General features: G+C 36.9%; 1 long non-coding RNA gene across 1 annotated transcript; it reads left to right on the top strand.

Moving 5' to 3' along the window:
• The first annotated feature begins 4,715 nt into the window (after positions 1 to 4,715).
• LOC134476768 (uncharacterized) lies at positions 4,716 to 22,894 on the top strand. The gene is made up of 3 exons (XR_010048562.1): positions 4,716 to 4,862; positions 21,631 to 21,759; positions 21,954 to 22,894. It is a non-coding gene; the product is annotated as an uncharacterized LOC134476768 (long non-coding RNA).
• The last annotated feature ends 1,543 nt before the right edge of the window (positions 22,895 to 24,437 follow it).

Below are 24,437 nucleotides of genomic sequence, written 5' to 3'. Positions count from 1 at the left end.
ATCACATGTAACTAGCTAAACTATTTGTAGGCTTACTAATGAAAATATGGTTTTTAAAGATAATTCAATGATTCTGAAGAATTTCCCCCACATTTTTGATCCACCAACATCTGCATAGATGACACCTATTTTTTCCACTCTTTTCCAGTTGGATGTGTATCAATTATTTCTTGTAGAAGGATCTTCACAAACACATTAGCAGTGTCCTTCACAACAGCTCATGACATGCAACTATGTATGTATGTTTATGATAAGATAATCACAAAAGCAAAAGAAAATTTAAAATATGTATAAATGCATTAGTGCCTATTTTTAGTTCACAATGTAAGTGTTCATCTTTGGAAGGCATAAGTGGGTATAATAGGTGTGAGTTCATTATTGTTTCCTTAACATACCCAATTTATGTTTTTTCTCTTTCTTGATCATCTCTATTTTGAAAGAAGTATGCTCCTACTGCCTATTACACATCATGTACTTTTCTACAAATGTAAGCACCATCCTTCTAAGACTAAGGCAGTCATTTATAAATAGTAATATCCTGAGTATGCAAGTGAATCATGATTTCACATAAGTTCCTAGGGTTCAAAGAAAATGCATGGAATATGATTGCCAGAATAGCACTAGCGAGTGATGGAAGTGATGTTTAAATCACCACACCAGAAAGAAAGAATCACCAGTTGCAATAAATAAGGTAACAACTACAAGTGCATGAATTCAATGCATGAGAGTTGTACCATTAGTTTTGTTTTGTCTGAAACAATCTTGCTATGAAGTTCAGGCTGATTTTGGGCTCACTTTGTCAGCCAGGCTGGTCATGAGCTCACTTTGTAGTTCAGGCTAACCTTGGGCTCCATTTGTAGTCCAGGCTGATCTTGAACTTCCAGCAATCCTCTTGTGTTAGCCTTACAAGTCCTGAGATTACAAGCATACACCTTCATGCCCAGGTTGTAGCATTATATTTCTAGCAATAAATTTCATGCAGGATAATAATACACCACTTTTGCTGCTCTCTGTACAGTCTTTGGGGACATGGCACTGCTAAACTCTCGTAGTACCCATTTAGGCACATGATCCACAGTGGCATTTCAGCAGCATCTTATGATATTAAAATAAAACTCAGAAATAAATGTTGGGAAAGTCTAAGTCATGTTTTGTTCTCAGTAGCATAAATAAATCTGATGTCACATGGAGTCATCATTTATCTCATGTTGCATAATTTGAGAGCCATCACGTGATGTCACAAACTGACAAGAAGGTTAAGTGCAAGGCAGTATGAGATATGAAGAGAAAGAGAACACATTCACAAGATTCTGATTATACTGTGGTTATTATGCTAATAGTATGATTTAGTTATTTACTTGTGTACATTTTTCAATATATTCTAAAATTTTAATTATATATAAAATGTTATTTGTGTAAGTTTCCATGTGTGAAAAATATTACTCACCAATATTTTAATATATATTGAGGCATTTGGGATTTCTGCACACTTGATCTTGATATAGAATATTGCTGATGAATTACTACAATGTAGTTCATATTTATATTTTTTAATTTTATTGTTTTATTAGTTTTTTAATAAAATGTTGCAGACATAGGAAAGTTGGTGATTTCATTTGATTTAAGCCATCTGGGAACCTGAGGCAAGAGGTTTTCAACTTTGCAATTTAAACCCAGGCTTGGTAACTTGGAAACATAGTGAAAACATGTCTGCAAATGAAAAATATTGCTGAAGAGATAGGTCTGCATAAATGTCCTGGATTCCAACATCTGTCCTGAAAAGTTAAAATAGGCCTTGTTTTATCATAAGGCAGTAAAACGATTGGCCTCATCTCACACTCTAGTATATCCGGCCTGTTCTCAACCCCCCCCCACCCAGTTTAGGAGTCATTTCCAGACTACATAATCTGAATTCACTGGAGTACAGTTTCCATCTTACTTACTGCATGTAGGAGTAAACTTGCAAAAAATACAGTTAGTCTATACCTGCTCTGCATATACAAGAGAAACCTCATTTTGAGTGTACTAATGCCCTTGTCGAGCACTGCAGTAGCCCAGATGTAATCCAGGAAAGGCACCTGTCAACTTGCTCATCAGTACAGGTTTTGGATCACTTTCTCTCTCCTTTCAGTCTCAAATATTTGGTCTTTCATCACCAGCTATTGGGTGATGAAGGAAGGCTGTGTGCATTTTCAACTGAAAAGAGGACCAGGGAGATGAGGGCGATTCATTATATGGAGTCTTCCTTTATATTTTTGCTACCATGTTTTGGACCCGTGGTCACCGGTTGACAAAAACCCTAGTATTGGAACCTGGTTGCTGGAGGATTTCCTCAGAGAGCAGGAATCAAATACACAAGGAAACAACATAGAGGATAGAAATGCAAGTGTGGGATAAGGTGTTCTGAGATGGAGACAGATTGACTAGATTATATCTGATGAAGTTGGTGTCTCCTTATAAATGTGTGAAGTCTGTCACCTGACCTGTGAACTGGCTTCCACCTGATTCCTTCAGATGTGTGCCATGGTGCTTGCCTGGCAGTTGTAACCTCAGAACCCTGTCCTGTTCCAGTTGCAATATCATTTTCATGGAAAATGGCACCCATTTAGAAAATTCTCCTGGAGGTCCATGTCTTGACAAACTTTATATTGACTTCATTGTTGCATGTGTAGTCTACAGGCCCATCTGCTATTTCTATATGGAAAAGTATTTTACTAAAAAGTAAAAAAGAAAAGACAAGATTTTTTGGCTGTTCAATAAGTGGAATGCATGGAAAAGCAGAGAAATGGTTTTCTACCTTCCCTAGGCACAGGTGGGTGTGAACATCCTACTACTGCACTATAGTAAATAAGGGAAGGTAACAGTCATAAAATTAAGGGCTTAAAGACAGCAAGATTGAAATGGAAAACAAAAACACTTAGTTTGGAAGAAGGAAGAGAAATGACAGTCAGACAGCTACTGTGAGAATGTAGTGGCCACATAATTGACGGCCTTTGTTTCTGGCAGCATTGATTAAAGAGATAAAAAAAAACCTTTCCCTGGAACTTGTGCCATGATCTATGATCCCAACTCAGGTACCATTTCCTGCCTGCAAAGGCCTACTTCAGCTTCATTAGGTTTTCCTTTATACTTTCTATATTTTAGATCATAAATATATAGATTGGCTAAAAGCAATCTTGCATATGAAGTCATCAACAATAAGGCAACAGGTTAATGCAAAAATATAATGATTCTAGAGTAAAATATATACATACTTGCAAAAAATGTTTTCACTTACAGTCTGTTGTAGTTAGGGGTTGTACACTGGAAGAATAAGAATCAAGACATGTTGTTTATAATATTATTTTTGTAGTGGTCACCAGGAATTAACACAGGAAAATGCAGGAAATCTATCCGCAACACCAGAAACATAGAATATTTAGTCAAGGGCTTAAATCCAAAGCAATGTCCTACATGAGTCCACATAAAAACCCAGAACTCAGGACAGTGCCTCCCAGGAGTCCAACTGGAGATCCAGAGCCAACAAGAAAGACTCACATTAGTCTCTTTTATGGATCCATGCAGGAAAGACCCAAGAGTCAGCGGTGAAAGCCAGAAAGTCCATGCCAGCAGAATGAACAAGCTGTGCTAGTGGGATAAGAGCTCTATTCTGGATCCAAGAAGTCAAACTCACAACAAAGACCAGGGCAGTCCTGAAAGGCACCACAGCCATCCTCAGCAACACGGAGGCCCTGAACTCCTCCAACAACAAGCACAGTCTGGTACATGCCAGAAGGCAGCATGATGATTTCATCCTGGAGAACAAATGGCACATGTATTCCCCTCTAGAGCCAGGAAGCAATGCTTGATGTGCTGACGAAATCTTGTCCAGCAGAACCAATAGCTCAAACAGCAACTCATAGAGGAACACAATATACCTCAATGCAATTATGCCCTAATGCCTTAGCACCTCCCTGTTTATTCACCTATTTATCCCGGCAAGTTTCCTCAGGTGGAGCATCTTCACTAAATGCAATGCTGATGTAATCCAGCTGGAGTTAAACTGACCACCAGTTCTTAATCCATAACACAGTCTAAAGTGTTTTTTTTTTATCTCACACTCAATACCAGGAAGTGATTTAGTGAGTCAAGTGCAGTACTCTCTTTCAGCATTAATAGTGAACCTTATGCTTGGCTAGGATTCTCTTCAAAACTTAGGTATGAGTTATGACACTGCATACAGTGTAAACCTTTTCTGAAGTAGTTGGACTGTTTGATTTTCCTTTATCTTTACTTTTTCTCAGAAATCTGTTACAGTTTATGTGTAGTTTCTTCATTACTGCTGTAATGGAGTTCTCTTGGTAGATGTCTAAGAATTAGTTTAAAGCAAATGAGCAGACTGAGAGAGAACCTATGAAAATCTGGGCAATAAAACTTATGGACACATTCCTGAGAGCAGCCTCTACCTATTCCAATTTGTCCCAGTCTGAGATCATCAAATAAATTTTTCTGTCCTCAAGGGATTGTTTCTTCCACAGGACATTCATCTGGTCACATTTGGGACAGAGCTTCAGGAGAAGGCACTGTACCTTCAAGGAAACTCAGGACAGTACTTAAAAGGCAAGATAAAGTAAAGTACTGGCAGGTGAGTGTGACAGCACAGAAAAGAGGTGGGCCCAGGAGCCAATCATTGATCAAGGTGGGCCAAGGGAGGAGGGTCAATGAAGTGAGCCAAGGGAGGAGGGCTCTTCCCATCCCTCTTGGAGAAGTGCTCACTGTGAGTTCAGTGCTGAGTGCCTGGAGCTGAGCTCTCATCAAGTTTCCTTGACTTCTTCTTAATGAAGACTGGAAGGGTTCCTTGAAAATCCTCAAGCATAGCAATGGTAACTTGATGGTATTGGAGCTGGGAGTGGGATGGAAATTTTGGCAGATCTGGGTGGTATTGGGCAGAACCCCTGTACACCCAGAGTGTCTTTTGCACAGCCTCAGGCACAGCTGTGTTTAAGGAGTGCAGTGCTTTGGAGGTAAACCTGAATTCTGGCCTCAAAATTAGAAAACACTATCATTTGAATTCCTTATATGAGACTTCTACTCGCAGTGATGTTATGGCATGAATCGAACTCATAATCTCATGACACTGTGTGTTATGAGTTCTGAAACCAAAAAAAAAAAAGAAAAAAATAAGAAAGCTCCTTGACTTCAGGATGTTTCATACATGGATAAATAGCCGTGAGGGTACACCTGGCTCTATGGATTTAAAATAGATCTCCTACTTTGTTTCCTTTTCTTTTTTCTTTTATGTTTTATTATTTATTGTTTGGATACAGAGTGTATCTCTGTAGTCTGGCCAGCCCATGATCTCCATGCCATCCTCCTCCATCTGTCTCCAGCGTGAGGAGATTACATTCCTGAGTCACTGCACCCAGAAAAAGAAATACTTTAAGCTGAGTTCTCCAATGCTTTTCTTCAGCTTGTGAGGTCTATAGGAAACAGGTTTTAGAGACAAACTGGATGTTTGTGTTTACATTTATGTTACCTCAGGAGTTTAGTAATTAGTGCCTGCAAGTCACTCTGGTAGACTAGAATCTGCAATTTATTGTGAAGTTCAAAGTCCTAGGTCATGGTCTATTCTGATTTTAATTCTTATCCCAGCCACTACTTTTGCAACTTTATCTCAGGCCATTTCCTTAGCGAGTGCTTTATTTATAAGCTAAGTAGATAAATAATTTTTTACAATTGAACTACAGAAGCAAGGGTTTTCTTAAAGTTTAGAATGTTGTGAGGTATTTGGGGGATGGTGATGCATTAGTTCCTGAGTGGAAATTTCTTGCTGAGAACAACTTCTTGTAGGTGCTGCCTGCTAATCCCACACTGAGAAAAACAGCAAACTGGTGTCTACAGGTATGTAGAGATCTGATAAATATGAGATTGGAAATGGAAGTAAGTTTCAAAACTTCAAAAATTTGTTACATTTGGGTTGTGTTTTAATTTGACCTGAAATATGAAGCAGCGAGTGGGGTGTGGTGGCACATGGCTTTAATCCTAGCACTCAGAAGGCTGATACAGGAGGATCCTTGAAAGTTTAAGACAAGCCTGGGGCATGAAGTGAGTTCCAGAACATGGCATCCTGAATTACATCATGAGTCCTTGTCTCAAAAAGAAATTTGAACAATGAGATGGACTGTTTTACTGAAGTAGAGGTATCTTCACATGGTCAGGATATGCATGATTATTAAAGAATTAAGGACAAAAGTTTTAATAACATGTGCCAACATGATGGAAAGGAAATGAGAGAGCAGGGGCATGAGGAGGGAGGCCCAATCAGCAGCCAGCATAGTAAAGGACTTCTGAGGTGAGCTTGACCTACTGTGACAGCACTGGAGGATTGTCTGCGTGGTAGGTCTGAGAGTAGGAAAAAGCTCACAGGCCTATAGAAAGGAGGGAAACTTAGTCATGGATAAAAACTTTTTCTATGTGTACTGATCAGCTCTCCTAATCATGTATGAGGTAAGATAGGTACTTAGAACCCTGGTATTGAAGGTTTTGAAATATGTTGGGCATCACAACTAAAATAACATGGGAAGGAGTTTCTTTTGGACACCGAAGATTTTAAGATAACATTTGTTGTTTCTTATTGTCCAGTGACTGACCTTAGAAACCTGGCCCTTATTAACATCCTGCAAAGTTTGAAAAAAGATTTAATTAATATATATATATATATTTTTGGCATTTAGAGATGACGTCTTACTACTTTGCACATGGTCACAAGAAGAGGTGTGTCTTTGCCAGCACTTTGACTGCTGAGTTTGATATATGGGAATGAAATTGTCTACCCTTATATGTCCAGCAGAAATTCATGTTCTTTTAAATTTAAGAATGAGTTTTAGGTACAACCAAGGTTAAGAGAAGAAGTATTTATTGAGTGAAAGAATGCTTCTGTGAGAGAGACAGAAGGGGTCCGATGTGAGTTGCCAAAGACTGCATTTTATAGGAATTTTTTTAATGTAAAACAATGAGATGAGGCAAGTCTAAAGGCTGATAAATAACTCACAAGACAGGCAGGCATGAGGTGGAAAAGAGCTATGGTCAAACAATCAGTTTCCCTCCTCATGTAAAATTGACTATATCAGAGATAAATGGGGAATTGAATCACATAGCAAGCTAGCATTCTTTATGGATCAGTCACTTTTTCTGTAGGTGGAAAGAATGGCAACTCCAATCTTCTCAAGGTGATCCATCCCTAATCCCTAAGAATTATACTTAAGGGTGTGATTGTATTTCTTTGTCATCTATCTTGAGATCTGGTCCACAGCATGTGGTGTGTGTGTCTCTTCCAAAGTCACCAGATATCTCCTCATCTGTGGGGGGCCCTTCCAGAGCCTAGCCATTTCTGATGGATGTAATATTTCTAACTAGCTCAACTGCCCGTGAGGGGATGACACTAATATTCTGCTTTGATGGTGATGGTTATGCCTCTGCTTTGCTGGAGGGAATTGGGTCTCCTTCTTTAGTTCACACGGTCCTTAATGCTCAGAGCCTCATACATCATCCATTGTAATGCTACGGACTCAGGCATGCACTGCCATGCCTGGATCAGTGTTTTTTTTTTTTTTTTTTTTTTCCATGTCACCCAATTTCACCAAGAATTCACTGTTGGGGTAAAATAAACAACACTGAGTCATGGTGATGCACAAATTTAATTCCAGCCTCCTCAGAAAGTTAGGAGTGCTTAAAAATCAAGGCCACCCCGGATTACTGAACTTTTTCAATATGAGATGCATATTGAAAGTTTATGCCCATCTCAAATTATCTTTTCTAAAGTCCATGGGGCCCTTGGCTAATGCGGAGAAAATGTTTCAGTGTAAACTTATATTGAATATTTAAGTTGACACATAGTTTGTACTAGCAATACATGGCTCAATGTGAAGTTTATATGCTCATGTTGGAGGATACAGAGATGAGTCTCTAGTCTCTGAAAAAGGACACCATGGGTGAACAAACAGTGATGCACAGTGTGCTGCATTCAGTGAGCTACATGTCATTTAGTGTTGTATTATGAATTTCTCTTTCTGTTATATCTGAAATACATATCAAAGCATTTGTATTCAGTAGGTTGAAAAACATCTAATGCTTAATGATAGTGTCTGCAATAATTGGTTTGTTTTTTGTGCATATTCAATTCATTTTGTTGTCTCCTAGTTTTAGTTTGATCAAGTCATTTTCCTTATGAAATTCAAATATCTCTTTTGCGTTATTTCTTCCAGCCTTCAATTTTGTACCCTGTAGAACAGGAGCCACGCTTACCCAGTTGTTTCCAGTTTAGATAGCTGTATTCACCTGTTTCTCTTGAGCAGCTCTATCAGGAGAGCAGTGAAATCCTGTTTGGAAATGTGAACACTACTCTGGGTATTTTGTGTTCTATGTTTCCCTGGATTTTTTTTATTATTGTTGTACTGATGTGGCCCCATATGGTCATACTGTTTGACCTATATACCCCAGACAAGAGGATAAAATGGAAATTTTAAATTAGTGGAAACTGAGCTGAGAGGCTGACGTTAAGTTTATAGTTAGACTCTACAAGTGTTTCTGTAATATATCTTTTAATGTCATCTCTGTAACACAGCTTAAGGTTTATAATTTCAATTGAGTGGTGTGATTTATCATCAGAAGGATTTGTATTTTCAGGAGTTTCATCTCTTTAAAGGGAGAGGAGTTTCTAAGGTATCTAGGACTTTATTAGACTATGGACTACATGCATATTTGTGTGAGCATACAGAAATTGTTCAATAAGGTGACTAGAGCATGAAAATCACTAGATTCAATTCCTAGGGCCTTCACTCAAGTAGAATGGGGGAGGTGAAACTGCCCAGGAAAAATAGGCAAAGCACATTGTGTATTTTGTGATTAATTATTTCACTTAAAATAAGATTTGTGCATTTTTTGATTTTTCATGATATGAATTACTGCTTTAAATCCAGGAGGGTGACATAGTACTCTTAAGTAGGACAGGCTGCAGAAAATTGGAATGATTGTGTCTAATATACAGATAATTTTGTGAATCTTTTCTTTCTGGAGAAGGGATTCCAGTGGTTATAGGGCTTTACTGATAAAATGTTTCTTTATCTCCTGCAAAGATTTAAGAGGATCAGAAAATAATTACTATGTATGAAGAATATCTGTGAAGGGAATTCTTAGCAAAATAAAGATTATTTTTTGTAGTGATTATTGTGGTGTGTCTCATGATAGTATGAATGTCCCAGTCCATTTTTAATGCTCTGCACTTCTTTGTGAATTACTGATTTATAGCACATGGCAAATGACTCCCTTTTCTGTGCTTGACAAAAACAAATATGACCTGGTTTGAATAATAAGGGAAAACAAGTGTCTTACTTTTTTGTGCATGGGCATAGGTATTTCATTGCCTTATGATATTGGCTTCAGGTTGCTCATTCTCTCAGAATCAAATCTTCAACCTTCCAGTGGAGATTCTTCAGGAGTGAGAGAGAGACTGAGAGGCAGGGTTCATGCACCAGATGTAATCTTGTGGGTCATGTTTCCTTGCAACATGAAGCCACACGCATACATGTCTTTCCTAATCACCTCAATGCCTTCAAACATGCAGAATGTGACAGTAGAATTCTAGGCATCAGGCATGCGAAGTTGAGTATTTACTTTGAAAAAATTAGTAAGTCACAAGAGATTAGCATTCATCCCTTGAGATGGAAAGGTCTATTACAGAAAATTTGCATGCTGAATCCTTATCTTCTCACAGGGCCAGAATTGAGGGTGGGACACTGCATGCAGCCTTCTTTCTGCTCTCCAGCTAGGTTTAGTTTTCATAAGTCTTGAATCCATTGTAGTGACACTGTTGGATATTTTAACCAAGTCATAGGAAATGCCAGGGACATCTAACAATGACAAATAAAATGGGAGTTTTATATGAGGCCTCAAGCAGACAAATAGCATCCTCCTCATTGAGTTTCATGGTAATGATGTTGAATTCTAGAATAAATGAACACACCCTCAGAATTCTAAGTCCTTCTAGGATGTTTAAAAAATCACATGAGAATTGTTTTTAAAGTTTAACATCAATAAATTTTAAAATACATATTACTATGGCTATGATGAAAATAATTACTAGGAGCCTTCCAGGCATGTGTAAACTACAGTCTTACATCTAGAATCATGCAATAAATGAATAAACTGTTGAATACATTAGGTTCTATACCTTATAATGATTAAAGTTGGATGTTATGATAGGAATTTAAATAACAGAGGGTGAAATAATACAATAAAGGACAACTTGCAAAGTGGCTGCCTCTTAAAAACACAAATTAATCTCTGAAGTAGGGCATTCACATGTACATGTAATTTGTTTAAAACAGGGAATCAAACTCACAATGCCACATTGCCTGGTAAGCAATGTGCTGCTCAGCTATATCCCTTATCTTGTACAACAATTTTTTCTCTGTGTGCAGAGAAAGAAGTACCATTTGCTCCTGTAATTATTATACTTCATTGATAATGACTGTACATTGTTGAAAAGGACACGCTAAATGATGCACCATGTGTTTTTATATGTTTCATATATGGTATTCATATTTTTAAAATTATGTCAGTATGAATTGCATGTGGTATAATGCTCATAATTTCAATCAATTGGGTTTTTTTCTTTTTTTATTTAAGGAGAAAAAATATAGAAAAATGGTACAAGTAATACAAAATTTAAAAAATAAACAGTAAGAAATCACTAGTTAATCGATTACATATTCTCTTCTTAAATAGTTGTTCAAGTTTTAAAATTGAAGCATATAAAGTGGACTTTCAAACAGTGAGAGTGCAAACAGTTTTGTTCAGTGATCGAAAAAAACCCCAGTAATATGGTTATCTATCTTATACACTTAAACATATATGCAGTTATAACCTTTAGAGCACTTTCTTTTCTTTTCTTTGACACATTTTGGGTATTATTACTTCCACAGTTCTTATTACTTTTTCTGAAGAGAATAAAACCAAATGCAATATATCAGAACAGAGTCAGTCAAATCAAAAGGATGGAAATAATAGGTAATGTAAAAACAAAATACAAGGTGATCAACAATGGTTAGCATACTGCCTCTTGCTATTTTAAGAATTGCCAGTTACAATAAAATTGAATAAAACAGTAAAGAATAAAACCAAAGCATTGGAGACATTACAGGACTTTAAAAGAAGATAATAGTCAACCGGAATGGGCATCATAATGAAGCTTATTGTCTTCACAGTTTTGCCTATACTTTCAAAACTGGTACTATCAAGCAAAGTGGAATACAGAAAAATCAGTCAAAAGAAGATCGTGAGTGCAATACAGGATTTCAAATCAAGTTAATAGGAAATCAAAGTAGGTTACTATAATGTATCCTGCTATTTTTTTATTTATTTTTCCCTTAATTAAAAAGAAAAAAGTAAATAATTTTTTTTAAAAAGGGGGATTGAGATCAAAGAGAGCATAACAACAGAAACAGTGCAGGTCAAAACATAACCTTTTAAGCAAAATAGTGTTTCACCACAAGATATGCTGACACAAAAATAGTTACCGTAGTGTCTCTTTCCTTGAAATCTTTGAGTATAACTTCATATACTGTAGCACCAAACATATCAAGACACTATAAATCCATTCAAGAGAATGACATTACCAGATATTTAGAACCAATTAACAGAAAAAGAACAATGGTTTCTGTACAATCTCCTTGTCTGTAAAAGCTTTTAATTATATTATGATATATAATAAAATCCAATAAGATACAACCTTTCAAGACCAATGGAGACAGAAGAATACAAGTTTAATGGGACTTCAAAACAAGATGATACTGAATCAACATTAGCTATGATGATGTCTTGTTTTCTGCAAAATAGCTGTTCCTACCATCCGATCTTCTCTGCCTCATTTCTGTTGAGCTCTTTTTCTGTCATTTGTTGTCAGCTTGTCTTCTTCATTTTACTTTCTGCTCCATTCATTGTTGCCTCTCGGCCACTATTTCTGAAATGTTGGTATTTTCCTTTTTTAGAATATCCTGCAGTATTGTCTGCAAAGTTGAATTGATGGTTGCAAATTGCCCTAGTTCCTCTTTATCCTGGAAGCACCTTATTTTTCCATCACCTTCTAGGGACAGTTGTTCAGGATATATCAATCTTGACTGCAGGTTATTATCTTTCAAAGCTTGAATTATTTCCCCCCATGCTCTTCGTGATTTGATGGTTTGTTCACAGAAGTCTGCTGAAATTCTGATGGGTGTTCCCCTGTAAGTGATCTGTTTCTTGTCTCTGATGTCTTTTAGTATCCTGTTCTTATATTGGATTTCTGGAATTTTGATTATTATATGCTTGGGTGTAGCTCTATTTGGGTTCTAGGTGGCTGGGTTCCTGCATGCCACATACATTTGAGTATCTTTACCATTTGCTAACATACGGAAATTCTCTTAGATTATTTCTGTGAATAGCTTTTGTAGTCCATTTGTTTGTGTCCCTAGTTCTTCTTTTATGTTCTCAATTCTTGTTATAGATCCTCTAATCATCTAGCCTTTGTATTGTTGCTGTTCGTATTGTGTTATTTTTAAGAAGTTTTTCATTTCATGCTCCCATATTACAAATCTGTCCTCCAGTTCAGATAATATATCCTTAGTTTCTTTCAAGCTGTTATGCGAGTTTTTGATACAGTTTTTTGTTTCCTGGTAATCTCTTTGAACCTGCTTCACGTATTCTGTTTTCTCTATTTTCTCTATCAAACAATTCTCCCCTCTTTTTCTGTTCTTCCATTCCACCATCTGTTCTTCCATTTTTTTCTTGGGTGGTGGTTAGCATTTTTCCTAACTATTTTACTTATATCTTGCTTCAAGTTATTAATAACTTCATTCCTTAACTTGTCTATAAGGCTCCAGAGATAGTGCTTTGTGTCTATTGGTGCCATGTCTGATATTGCATGTTTCTCAGGATTGGGTGCAGAGGACCCTTTCTTGTTGCTCCCTCTTCCCATATTTTTTGTTCCTTTTATACAAGCAAATATAGAATGCCCAGTTTCTTTCTTTGTTGGTTACAGTTGGGCTGGCGATTTAACTCAGTGGCATAAGCACCTGCCTTGTAAGCAGGCGATCATGAGTTTGATCCCAGGAACCGATAAAAAAAAATTTTTTTTGTTTGAATTGCGCCAGCTAGATGTTCCTGCCCACTGCAGTGTACTAGGGAGATAGAGACCTTGGGAGCCTATGCTGGGCCCTCCCCTCCAGATCAACCTACTGAAGGCTTCACTGCTAGGGTGCACCTCCCAGCACTGGGACCTGGTTTGGGCTAGCCTACCGGGTCTTAGTCAGCAGCGTCACACAGACCAGGCACTCCCCACCAATCTCGCTTCAGAGGGGAATATGTGACTGAAGTCACTGCAACAACCTGTTCTGGCTAGTCTGCCTGGTCCCAGTATGTCCTTTGCTGAAGGCTCCTACTCTATGGAAGGGTCCCTGTTCCTCTCACTCACCGCACGTCAATGCAGGGCCCCCAGCCAGTCCTGCTCTCAACTCCGTTCATCGCTTTCCACTCTCAGAGCTTTTGTGGCTCTCTCCTTGCTGTGCAATTGGGACACAGCAGCAGCTTCAGGAAATTCAAATCACAGCTTCCAGTAGCGTGGGGTCCAGCTTCCATGCTGAGACCTTATCTGTTCCTGTTATATCACTGGGATTGTGTTTCCAGTTGGTTTCTGTTAGTTTAGTTGGTTCCTGGGTTGGCAAAGTGTATCTTCCCTTGATTAGGATTTCTTGCCCGGCACCATTCCTGGAGTTTAAGTGCAGTTTCTCAGAGAGCCTCTGAAGCTGCTGCTCTCTATCCACCATGTTCTCCTGGAAGTCCAACATTTTTTCTTGGTGAGTACATTCAAGTTTCTACTGGCCAGGGATTTAGCTCAGCAGCATAAGTGCCTTCCTGGCAAGCACAGGGTTGTGAGTTCAATCCAGTTTTTGGAGGTTGGCTTCCACACTCAGTTGGCTCCAAGGCAAGCGGGCAAGGCTGGGCTGCAGTTCATGGTGGCTGCAAGCCAAATCAGTTGTTGATACCTGATACATATTTACATGGCACGTATCTCTATTCCAATGCAGAGATATTGTCTGTGGTATATTATCCTATAAATTCTATTAAATTTTTGTTTAAACTTTAATTTTTTCACCATGTAGACTCTTATTTGAAAGTGAATATATTTGTGTGCATTCCAACTTACTCTGCTAATTTTTTCATCTTGTGCCTTGTCTGTGTCCACTGACATCAATGTCTGATTTTTCCCCAGATATTTATGTATTTAGTTACATTAATTACTAAGTAATGCCTCTAATATTTTTAAGTTTCTTCTCTATTGTTCTTTGGAATCTGCTCAAATATAGAGCAATGAAATATCCTATTTCCTGTGGGGTGATTAACATTTTTATATTACAGCAATTTGCTCTAGTTCTCTCTGGAAACTTAGCTTCCTGAGGCTCAGGGATGGGCCTGTTATGTGCTTTGCTGTCCCTAGTCTCAGATTTCCAAAAGACTGCCATGCAGAGTGATGCCATGCACTCAGCTCACAGCTGCTCTGTTGAGCTTCCCTCTGCACTGTGTTCTCTAATGTTCTACAATGGAAGTCTATGCTCTTTTCCAGTACCTGCATTCACTGTTTTTAATGTTTTGAGACATCAATTTTGAGGAACTGAAATAATTCTAAATGTGCATTCATTGACATGGATTGTGAAATCCTTAATTATTTAAGCTTTTTATTGAAACATTATTTAAAATTTGTGTTTTGATCTCTCATTCTAAGGATATTCTTCATTTTTTCTACTTTTCATTTATAATTTTATTCCAGTATTGTGTAAGAGCCTGCTTTGCATGACTTCCACTCCACTGACTATGTTACGTTCTGTATTGCTGTGTTGAACCTGGTTTACACGTGTGAATACTTATTGCCTTGCAGTGAGAACATTGTGGTATGTTTTTCTGTGATAAACCATTCAATAGAATCCATCTGATATATTGCTTTGAATTATTATCTTGTTGAATTTATGTGTGACCTTAAAGATTGCTCTGTCTTCTTGAGCTGTCAGTCACTGATGAAGAGGTTTGGAACTCTTAAATATATACTTGTAAATGATTGATTTTTCTCTTTCAATTCTGTTTCTGTTTATGCAGTTGATTGCTCTTTATGTAGTACATGTATTAAGGAATGATATTTGTTTCTAAATAACTGCTGATTGTACATGTGGAATATAATCAAGCTAATGTAGCTTGAGTATGTTTTGTTGAATCAATGACACTGAGGTATGTCTTTTTGCATAGCTTAATATTTAACCTATCATATCAATGTGCACATAATAAACACTGCACTCCGGATCATGAGAGTATCTGCGGATTACCTAGTTGTCTAGCTATTAACCAGCTCTGACACCTGTTCTCTCAGTCCCTTTTAATCTGACCTGTTCTCCTGATAATTTGTCCTCTCCTGATAGGGTGACCTGTTCTCCTTTTGGTGAACTTCAAATTTCACAACTGTTAGTGCTGAATTTGTTACACTGGTATTTGTAACTGTAGTTTGTTTATCACTATCTAATTTGTAAACTGTCTAATCATTTCATATCTCAAGACAGATAAACAGATACAAATCAATTAGTACCTGTATTGCAATTTATTGTTTTAATCATTTAAAGAAAATCTTGTTCTCAAAGATTTTGTGTATAGATTTAATGAAAACAGTGAAAGAGTCACAGGTGTATTCAGAAAGTTTCACCACTGTGTCTTAAGCAAGAAATGAAGGTAACCATGTGAAAAATACCTTCAGATCAGAAAGTATTATTGCATGATTGATGACAATTCTTTGGAAATATTCCAAAGTGTACAATGTGTTCTTTTATGGAAATGATTCTTTTAACTTATTCCCTTTAATTTTTTAGAAACTACAATTCAAATTGCATGACAATTCTTTGGAAATATTAAAAAGTTTACATTGTGTTTTTTTATGGAGATGATTCTTTTAACTTATTCCCTTTAAGTTTTAGAAACTAGAATATAAATTGCACATAGAAATATATTGTGAGGTTTTGTGGTATTTCTCAATTCAATCATTTCTCACTGTCATTCACAAGGGCTGATATGTAAATCAAGGCCAAAGTACATTCTCATTTATTCTCTTTTTTATTTAAAGAAAAGGAAACAAAAAATACTTGGAGATTAAAAAAATGGGTAGAAATAATACAAAATTACTGAAAAACAAATGGTAAGAAATTCCTGGTTGATAAGTTACATATTGTCATCTTAGAAATAGCTGCTCAGGTTACAGAATTAAAGTATTTAGAATGACATTCAAAAAGTGACACGACAAACAGTTCTGCTCAATGATCGAACAAAAGCTCAGTAATATGGTTATCAGTCCTACACATTTGTTTTACAACTCAAAAAGGGTAAGATTAAACATATCAAAACAGAACAAAACAGTTAAAAAAAAACATTTAAAGAAATACAGATTTCAAAGCAAGTCCACTGGAGATCTTCGCTGTCTATTTAACTGTCTCTAGTTTCTTACAAATAGTTGTCCCCATCTTCACCCACTTTATATACTTACTGCATATTATAGAACTAATCAAATCATTACAGTATGATGAAGGCTTTGTAGGTCTTCAAGATCTAACATTAGGGAAGACAATAATAACCACCATCACATCTCTCATTCTCTTTGTGATAGCTGTCCCCATCTCTACATATGCTGAAATTGAACTCAAGAAACCAGTCCAAAGTCATTCTAATCAGTGAACAATAGTAATTCTAGAATTTATATCATAATGCTACAAGATTAGCCTCGGGTTTCTTAGCATCTCTTCCTCAGAGTATCTGTTCATTACATCTTGCATTATATAATCTGTTCCCATAAATAATTAAAAAAATTCATGTGTGAATTTCTACATATATATCTATCCTCTCTGTATTATAGGGAAAACCAAGTCGTAGCAAGATAGAAAAACAATTTCCTAGAAAAAGCATGCAATGGATAAGACATATAAGACCACAATATAAATGATCTTCCATAGTTACTATGTTTTCTCTTGTTATTTTCAATACAATTGTCCACAACAGCGGCATATTATAGTTAAACATAGTATTACCTATTTTTATAAAAACTTAACTTTGAAAGCATTGTAGGATTTGAGGGCTGCTAATAATTAATACCAGTATGGATATCCTTTACATCTTGTCATCTTCAGAGTAGTTGCCTCTACTTTTAGGATTGATACTAACAAGCATACCAAATTCAAATAAAATAAGCCAAGGCAAACCCATGGTCTTATGAATTGGATTAAATTAAGATCAGTCATAGTAAGACAATGTAAGTAATACAGGATTTCAATTTAAGTTAATAGGAAAGTAAGGATAGTTACCATAGTATAACCTGCTATTTTTAGGTCAGGATGTCTGTGCCATCAAATCTGACATGAGTGGACAGACCAGAACAAATTAAATTCAAACTAAATATGGTGATAAAACTACTGTGTCTTTTAAATCCTTATACACCATTAACAATGACCTCTGCCTTTTTTAAATAGTGTTTCAGAGCTGTCTATCTTAAAGGCTATAGCTTAAAGTCTCTGACTCATGTCTGCTACTCCACTTTTCTGCTATAATTTGTCCACTTTATTCCCTCATTCCACTGTCTGCCTCATTCATTGAGGCCTCTCTGCCACTGTTGCTGGAATCCTGGTATCCCTTCCTCTCTTTCTCTGTAATGTCCTTCAGCACTCTCTGTAGGGTTGGATGGGTGGCCACGAACTCCCACAGTTCCTCCTTGTCTTGGAAGCACCTTATTTCTCCATTAATTTTGAGAGAGAATTTTGATGGGTATATGAGCGTTCGTTGCATATTATTTTCTTTCAGGACTTGGAATATTTCTCCCCACTCCCTTCTTGACTTAAGAGTTTGTGTGGATAAGTCTGCTGTTATTTTAATAATTTTCCTGTTGTAGGTAATCTGCATCTTTTCTCTGGCTGCTTTTAATATTCTGTTCTTTTGGTGAATTTCTGGAATCTTGATTATTATATGTCTAGGCATAGATCTGTTTTTGTTGTAGGTAGGTGGCGTTCTATATGCCTCTTTTATCTGGATATCATTTCTTTTTGCTATACATGGGAAATTTTGCTTTAATATATCTGTGGATATTCTTTGTATTTCATTTTTGGTTGCTCCTGCTTCCTCACTCACATTCTTTAATCTTAAGTTATGTATCTTTTTGTCATCTTCTAGCCTTTGAATTGTTTCTTTCTGGTTCCTTGGTATTTTTTCTTTCACAATGAAATGTCATAAATCTCTCTTCAAGATTCAGAAGGCTGGCTTTAGTTTCTGTCAGGATATTTTGCTGGTGTTCAATGGAGTTTTTAGTTTCCTGGTATTCTCTTTGGATCTGTTTCATGTATTCTAAGTTTTGTTTAAATTCTTCTTCAGAAGTTTCTCTTTCTTTTCTGATTTCCTCAGTTCTTCCATCTGTGTTCTCTTGGGTGGGGCTTGTCATTTCTTTAATTAATCTCTTTATATCTTGCCTCACTTGGATCAGGAGTACAGCTTTAAATAAATCTATGAGGTCATGAAGGTATTTTTTAATTTCGGCTGATGCTGTTTCCAGTATTGGATGGTTACTGTGCTTGTTCTCTTCAGTGTTTACTTCTCCTGGGTTTATTTTCTCATGTTGGGCAGCTGGAGATTTTTTTTTTATCTCTTGTCATGTTTCTGGTTTCTTTCAGACTGGAGTGTCCTGGGGGTCCCTGGCACTCTCTGTATTGCTTAGGGCCTTTCAGAAGCATGCTGGCTTGAGTTTTTGCTGTCCTCCCCAATTTGCTGTTATTTGGGGTAGGATGGGATGCAGGGGCGGTACAGGCTAGCCTCCAGCCTCTGTGCCAGTCAATCCGTAAATTAGGCTGTACTTTCTGGATGTCACTGAGTTGTGACTATTTTGTATCTGCTTATTGGGCCCCAAGTAGAGGCTTAGCTTAGCCCCAGTAGCTTCTGCCAGTTCTCCCTGTACCAGAAGCAGCTGACTAATGTCACTATGACACAGGTTTCTGCCCAAATCCCAGCTGTTCTCTTCCAGACCTCTCTGTGACAGGAGCACCAGGAGAGCAGGTCTGCCCAAATCCAAGATGTCTACCACTAGTTCTCTGTATGACGCTGAAGCCAGCACGGCGTCAGGCTCTGCCCAATTTCAATATGTCTTCCACCAGACCTCCCTACAGGGGACTCGGTGATGTCACCGAGCTGTAGGTTCTGCCCAACTCTAAGATGTCTGCTGCCAGACTCTCTGTGTTATTGATGTCCCCGTGGTGGCGGGCACTGCCCAGTTCCAAGATGTTCTCTGGCCAACCCCAGCAGCTGCGGGGTCCCCAGTACTCACCAGGGTTCAGTGCAGGTCCTCCTCCCGGGTCCACCGCACACCATGCCACCCACCCTCCCCGCGCTCCCGGCACAGTGAGGAATGGTCAGAAAACTGCACAGCATTCTGCTCCGGAGCTCCAGAACCTTTTACAATCTCCTCTGGTGCAGAGGGGCAGTCCTGGCTGCTTCTCAGGTTCCCAGGTCTCAGTTTCCAGCAGTGACCAAAAGCCAACACAGCTTTTCCTGTTGGGTCCATGGGTCAGTTCGCTGATTTAAAGACATGGGATTTGCAGCCTCCCATTATCAGCCTTCACAGTCTCAGCACGACATTAAATCCTCCAGGTGTGCTGTCTTGGTTAATCAGAATTGTTACCCATTTGTCTGGCCTCTCCATGTTGTCATATTCTAGCTTCTAATATGATTTCTCCAGAGAGACTCTCCACCCGATCCCCTAGCAAGCCACCAATTTCTCAGCCCCCCTCATTTATTCTCTTGTCACAGTTTCTGAGTCTGTAATTTCACTTGAAAAGAATCACGTGTATATCAAGGAATCATAGAACAAAATATTTTGTAGACATTAGAAAGAATTCACTTGTGTGTAGATTTTCATAAACTCCATAGAAAAGGAGTTTGTGGAATTTAAGAATAAATCTAAATATTTTTTCTTCCACACTTCAATATTGTTTGGTTATTTTCACAAATGTGAGTTAGATTTTCTTTTCTATTCATTATTTCTGCTGGGTCACATAAATTTTGTTTACTTTTAGATTTTTGCTCATTGATCATAACTCTATGTAAAATCTTTGTATTGTGTTCCCAATAAATGTTTTCTTGCTTAATTCCAATTTTCATAGATTTCAAATTCTTCTAATTTTCATGGCTGCTTGATTTTCTTCAGAAGAGTTTTGCACTGAGTGTTTTTCAGTATAAATTGCACAGTAATTCATGTTTCTCTTTCCCATTTCAATAATTCACCAATGCACATAGGCAACGATAGTTTGCAGGCCAGATTTCTAGGACATACCTGTTTCTTTCTGAATGTAAATGAAACATATTGTGCTTTCTTGCCTAGAAGCACAATGCCAGCTGAATTGTGACATAATATTCTACTTCCATGTGGATGAATTGAAGGTTGTTTTCCTTTCCTGAGATCCATTTGTCCACTGATATGAATGTTGAATGTCAAATGTTTTCCTGTTTATTAAGCAAAATGTTTGCTTGCACACAAATATTCAATGTTTGCAGGCTTTTTTTCTCTAACTTACGTCTACAGTTGTTGAAACTAATCAAAGGTGCACTTGAATTCTCTTTTTGGTACTGGAAAGTATACTCAGGCCCTTACAAATGTCAGACAGGTGCTTTTAGCATTGAGATATATCCTGGGTGCAAAGTTGTGATTTGTCAATGACTGTGAATTAATTTTAATTTTCATTTGGTATGGGAGTTTGATGAATGGCCTCACTTTGTAGTCTGAACTGTCCTTATTACATAGCCCAGGCTGGACACTGTATGCATGGCAAACATGAAATTTCTGGTACCCCTCTTACATCACAATTTCAAGTTCTGAGAGTACAAGCATATACTACTCCACTGTACTGAACTCTTCCTTCTGTATTTAGTGACCAGTTACTTTGCTATTCCTCAATTTTCACTACAATTCAAGAATTTCATATATGTTTTTTTTTCCCACATTATCTTCCGTTGCACCCTAGTGGAATTTCCAGTATATAAGTACAAGGAGATAATTTAGTATCCCCGAGCTATAGATTTATAAGTATATTTCCCTTATTTACTTGTCTATAGAATGGTCAAATACAACTTTTCTGTCATTAAATTTTAATCATTCAGAAGTCTCTTTTCATATTCAACTAAATATTTATCTATAAATCTAGATTCAAGACCACAATGCTATTGATAAGAAAGACAAACTTAGTGTTATGAATAACCAATATTTTGTGAATGGTGGTTTGCATGCTCACTCTTTGAGCTCTGCTTTAAAGTAAGTGAAAAACTACACTATTGGTGGCCCTGCAGGATAAGCCATGCTACAGTTCTGTGATTGCTTTGGCAGTGTGTCATAGTCTAGCATCAGTGTTACTGGGTGCCTATGTTTGAATGTACTTGAGTTTTGATGACCATGACATGCAGTTAATACTTGAAGGAATGAATTTCAGCTAGATTATTTATGACAGGAACTGAGATATATCAGGTCGTGTGTGACTGAACTTCAGGACCCTTGTCATTATTTAGGAGACAGTGACCATTGAGGATGTAGCTGTGAAATTCACCCCAGCAGAGTGTGACTTGCTGACTCCATCCCAAAAGAAGCTCTACAGAAGAGTGATGTGGGAAACATATATATATATATTATTGCAACAAGTAAGGATGACATGTTTATTTATACTAACAGCATTAATTATTGCTCATTGATACAGTTTAATATATTTGATAATAATAACATTTGCTTGAGTATCTCAAGTCTGATTATACTATACTATGTGTGTAAATGAAATCACTGATATTTTAATGCACAGTTATAGTAATTGTATTTTATTTCTATGTCCATATTACAGGAAGAATATGGAATAATCAGCAAATTAAGGAAGAGGACAAAAATTGCTCAAGTAATATAAGGTGACTGAAACATAAGAGAAAGAGGACATTACTTAATTGTCAGTGTGTGACATAAATATTACAACAAAGAACTTGAAGAAATGAAATCATGTTACACTTTATTTAACTTCAGAAAAATACCAAGAGATATACTTGATTTTATTTTGTATTATCTGGGAATCCATAGAAACATACTGAAATATAAGAATCAGAGGTAATTCTAATGCTATATAGTAAATAACACTATCTAATGTATCAGTTTAAAAATTGCCTTCATGATCAACATCATATAAATGTATGACAATAAATTTAAATATTGTATTCTGATATGTAGGAAATGAACAGATTGTGAAAGTTGATAAAAACCCATCTTCAAAATACCATTTATGTATACATGTGAATACTGAGATTTTCATGATCTAGAATTATTTTCATAGGGCTGGGGATTTAGCTCAGTGATATAAGCGCCTGCCTTCCAAGCAGGCAGTCGTGAGTTCGATCCCCGGTACTGATAAAAAACGAAAAAGACAAAAAAAAAAAAATAGAATTATTTTCACATAGCATTAGCATTCAAAATGAAAATGAATTCTACTGTTACAATAAGTATTCTGAAAATATCCTATAGAATATTGAGCTGTTCATGTTTAAAATTCCTCATACATTGTTGATGGACACATAAAATACAAACATGGTAATAAATATTCAGTGGTCTGAAAATTAAAACAACATATTTGATATTGTTTCACATGTACATCCACAATGATATCCTTTTTTAAATCTTGTGAGCCATGATTTTATACTGTAGTTCAGGTTGACTTTGAACTTACTGTGAAGCCCATAATGGCCTGAACCTCAGAGCAATCCTCCTGCCTCTACCTCCTGACTGTTGAACGGGTTGTACTGTGTCATTATGTGTAATGATTCTCTCAGTATATTGTCAAATACATTAAAATCATCAAATGTTAGTGATGTACGAGTGTGTTGTTTGTTAAAGCACATGAAAGGGCATTTACAATATCCAATACAAGAATCAACTCACAGTAGCTAAGCATTGAGAAGAGCCCAGATGCCCATCACTGGATGCCAAGGTAAAGAAAACATGAAGTCAGCTCATCACGGTGGTGCATTCCTGAAATCCAAGCAGCTGGGGAAGCTGAATCAGCAGTATGATAACTTGAAGCTCAGCTTGGGCAAGTTGATGGTCAATAAAAATCTCTCTCAACAAAACAAATAATAGATCAGCAAATGTAGTTCATTCTGTGACCTGTGTTTTACTCCATGTTGAAAAAAAAGCTTTAAAGAGAACCATGATATCATTTCCCAAGAAACAAGAAGTATTGGACCTTAAGTGAAGTAATTCAGACATAGAAATGGAAATATCACAGGTGTCTCTCTGTCTCTCTCTCTCTCTCTCTCTCTCTCTCTCTCTCTCTCTCTCTCTCTCTCTCTTTTGGTACAGAGAAATGAATTCACAATCTCATGCTTGCCAGGCAGGTCCTTAGGCTTCTGAGCTAAATAGCTGGCCACAACTCAGGTTTTTTCTTAAATGAGAAATTAAAACCTTATTTGAGAAGTGAAAGTAAAGAGAGATAATATATTACCAGAAATCCTTATGTTATGTAGATGAGAAAGATGATCAGGCTAAATAGACAAAGGGGAGATTAAGACACGAAGAGCTAAATAAATGATCAATGTTTGCTATTCATTTGTACCAGTCTCCTAAAATGATATTAAGTATTAGAATCACATAACAATTTAAAATTGCCTAAATGGAGCAGGGGATTTATCTCAGGGGCATAAGTGTCTGCCTTGCAAGCATGCAGTTGTGAGTTCAATGCCTGGTACCAAAAAAAAAAAAAAAAAAAACCAGTAAAAATGTTTAGAATGAATAGTATTTTGAAAGAAGTCCTGCGGGGCAGTGAGTCAGTTAACCAATCAGAATTACTTAGCAGGAATAAAACTAAATTTGACATCATAAAAATTATTGCTAATATGGAGCCTTTTCCATTGAGATTGATATCTTTTTTTGTATTTCTTCACAGATGTGTTGAAGACAATTATTTGAGAATTGAAGAGGAGCAATATAAATGTAATGAAGATGTAGAGACCTGCAGTGATTTCCAGTCCTTTTGGAAGCATGAAATGAGGAAGACTGTAGAGAAACGCTGTGAATATGGGCAATATGAGGAGGAGAGATCTGATCTTAGTGAAAAAACCCACTCTGGGCTGAAAATTTTTGTAGGTAACAAAAGTGTCAAAGCCCAAACAACACCTAACAGTGTTCAAACCCCCAAGACAAACCACAGTTCGGGAAACTCGTATGTACAAAAACACTATGAGAATAATTCTATTTCTTCATCCAATATTGAAAAACCTGTTAGAAAACATGCTATAGAGAAACATCATATAACTGAAAAATGTGCAAAAGCATTGTCTTACAGTAA

Source organism: Cavia porcellus, unplaced genomic scaffold (assembly GCF_034190915.1).
Source record: "Cavia porcellus strain 051 isolate PalLab524CR breed Dunkin Hartley unplaced genomic scaffold, mCavPor4.1 scaffold_7, whole genome shotgun sequence".
In the NCBI taxonomy this organism is placed as follows: Eukaryota; Metazoa; Chordata; class Mammalia; order Rodentia; family Caviidae; genus Cavia; species Cavia porcellus.
The sequence above is the reverse complement of the archived record's forward strand: the minus strand, read 5'-3'. Positions and strand labels throughout refer to the sequence as shown.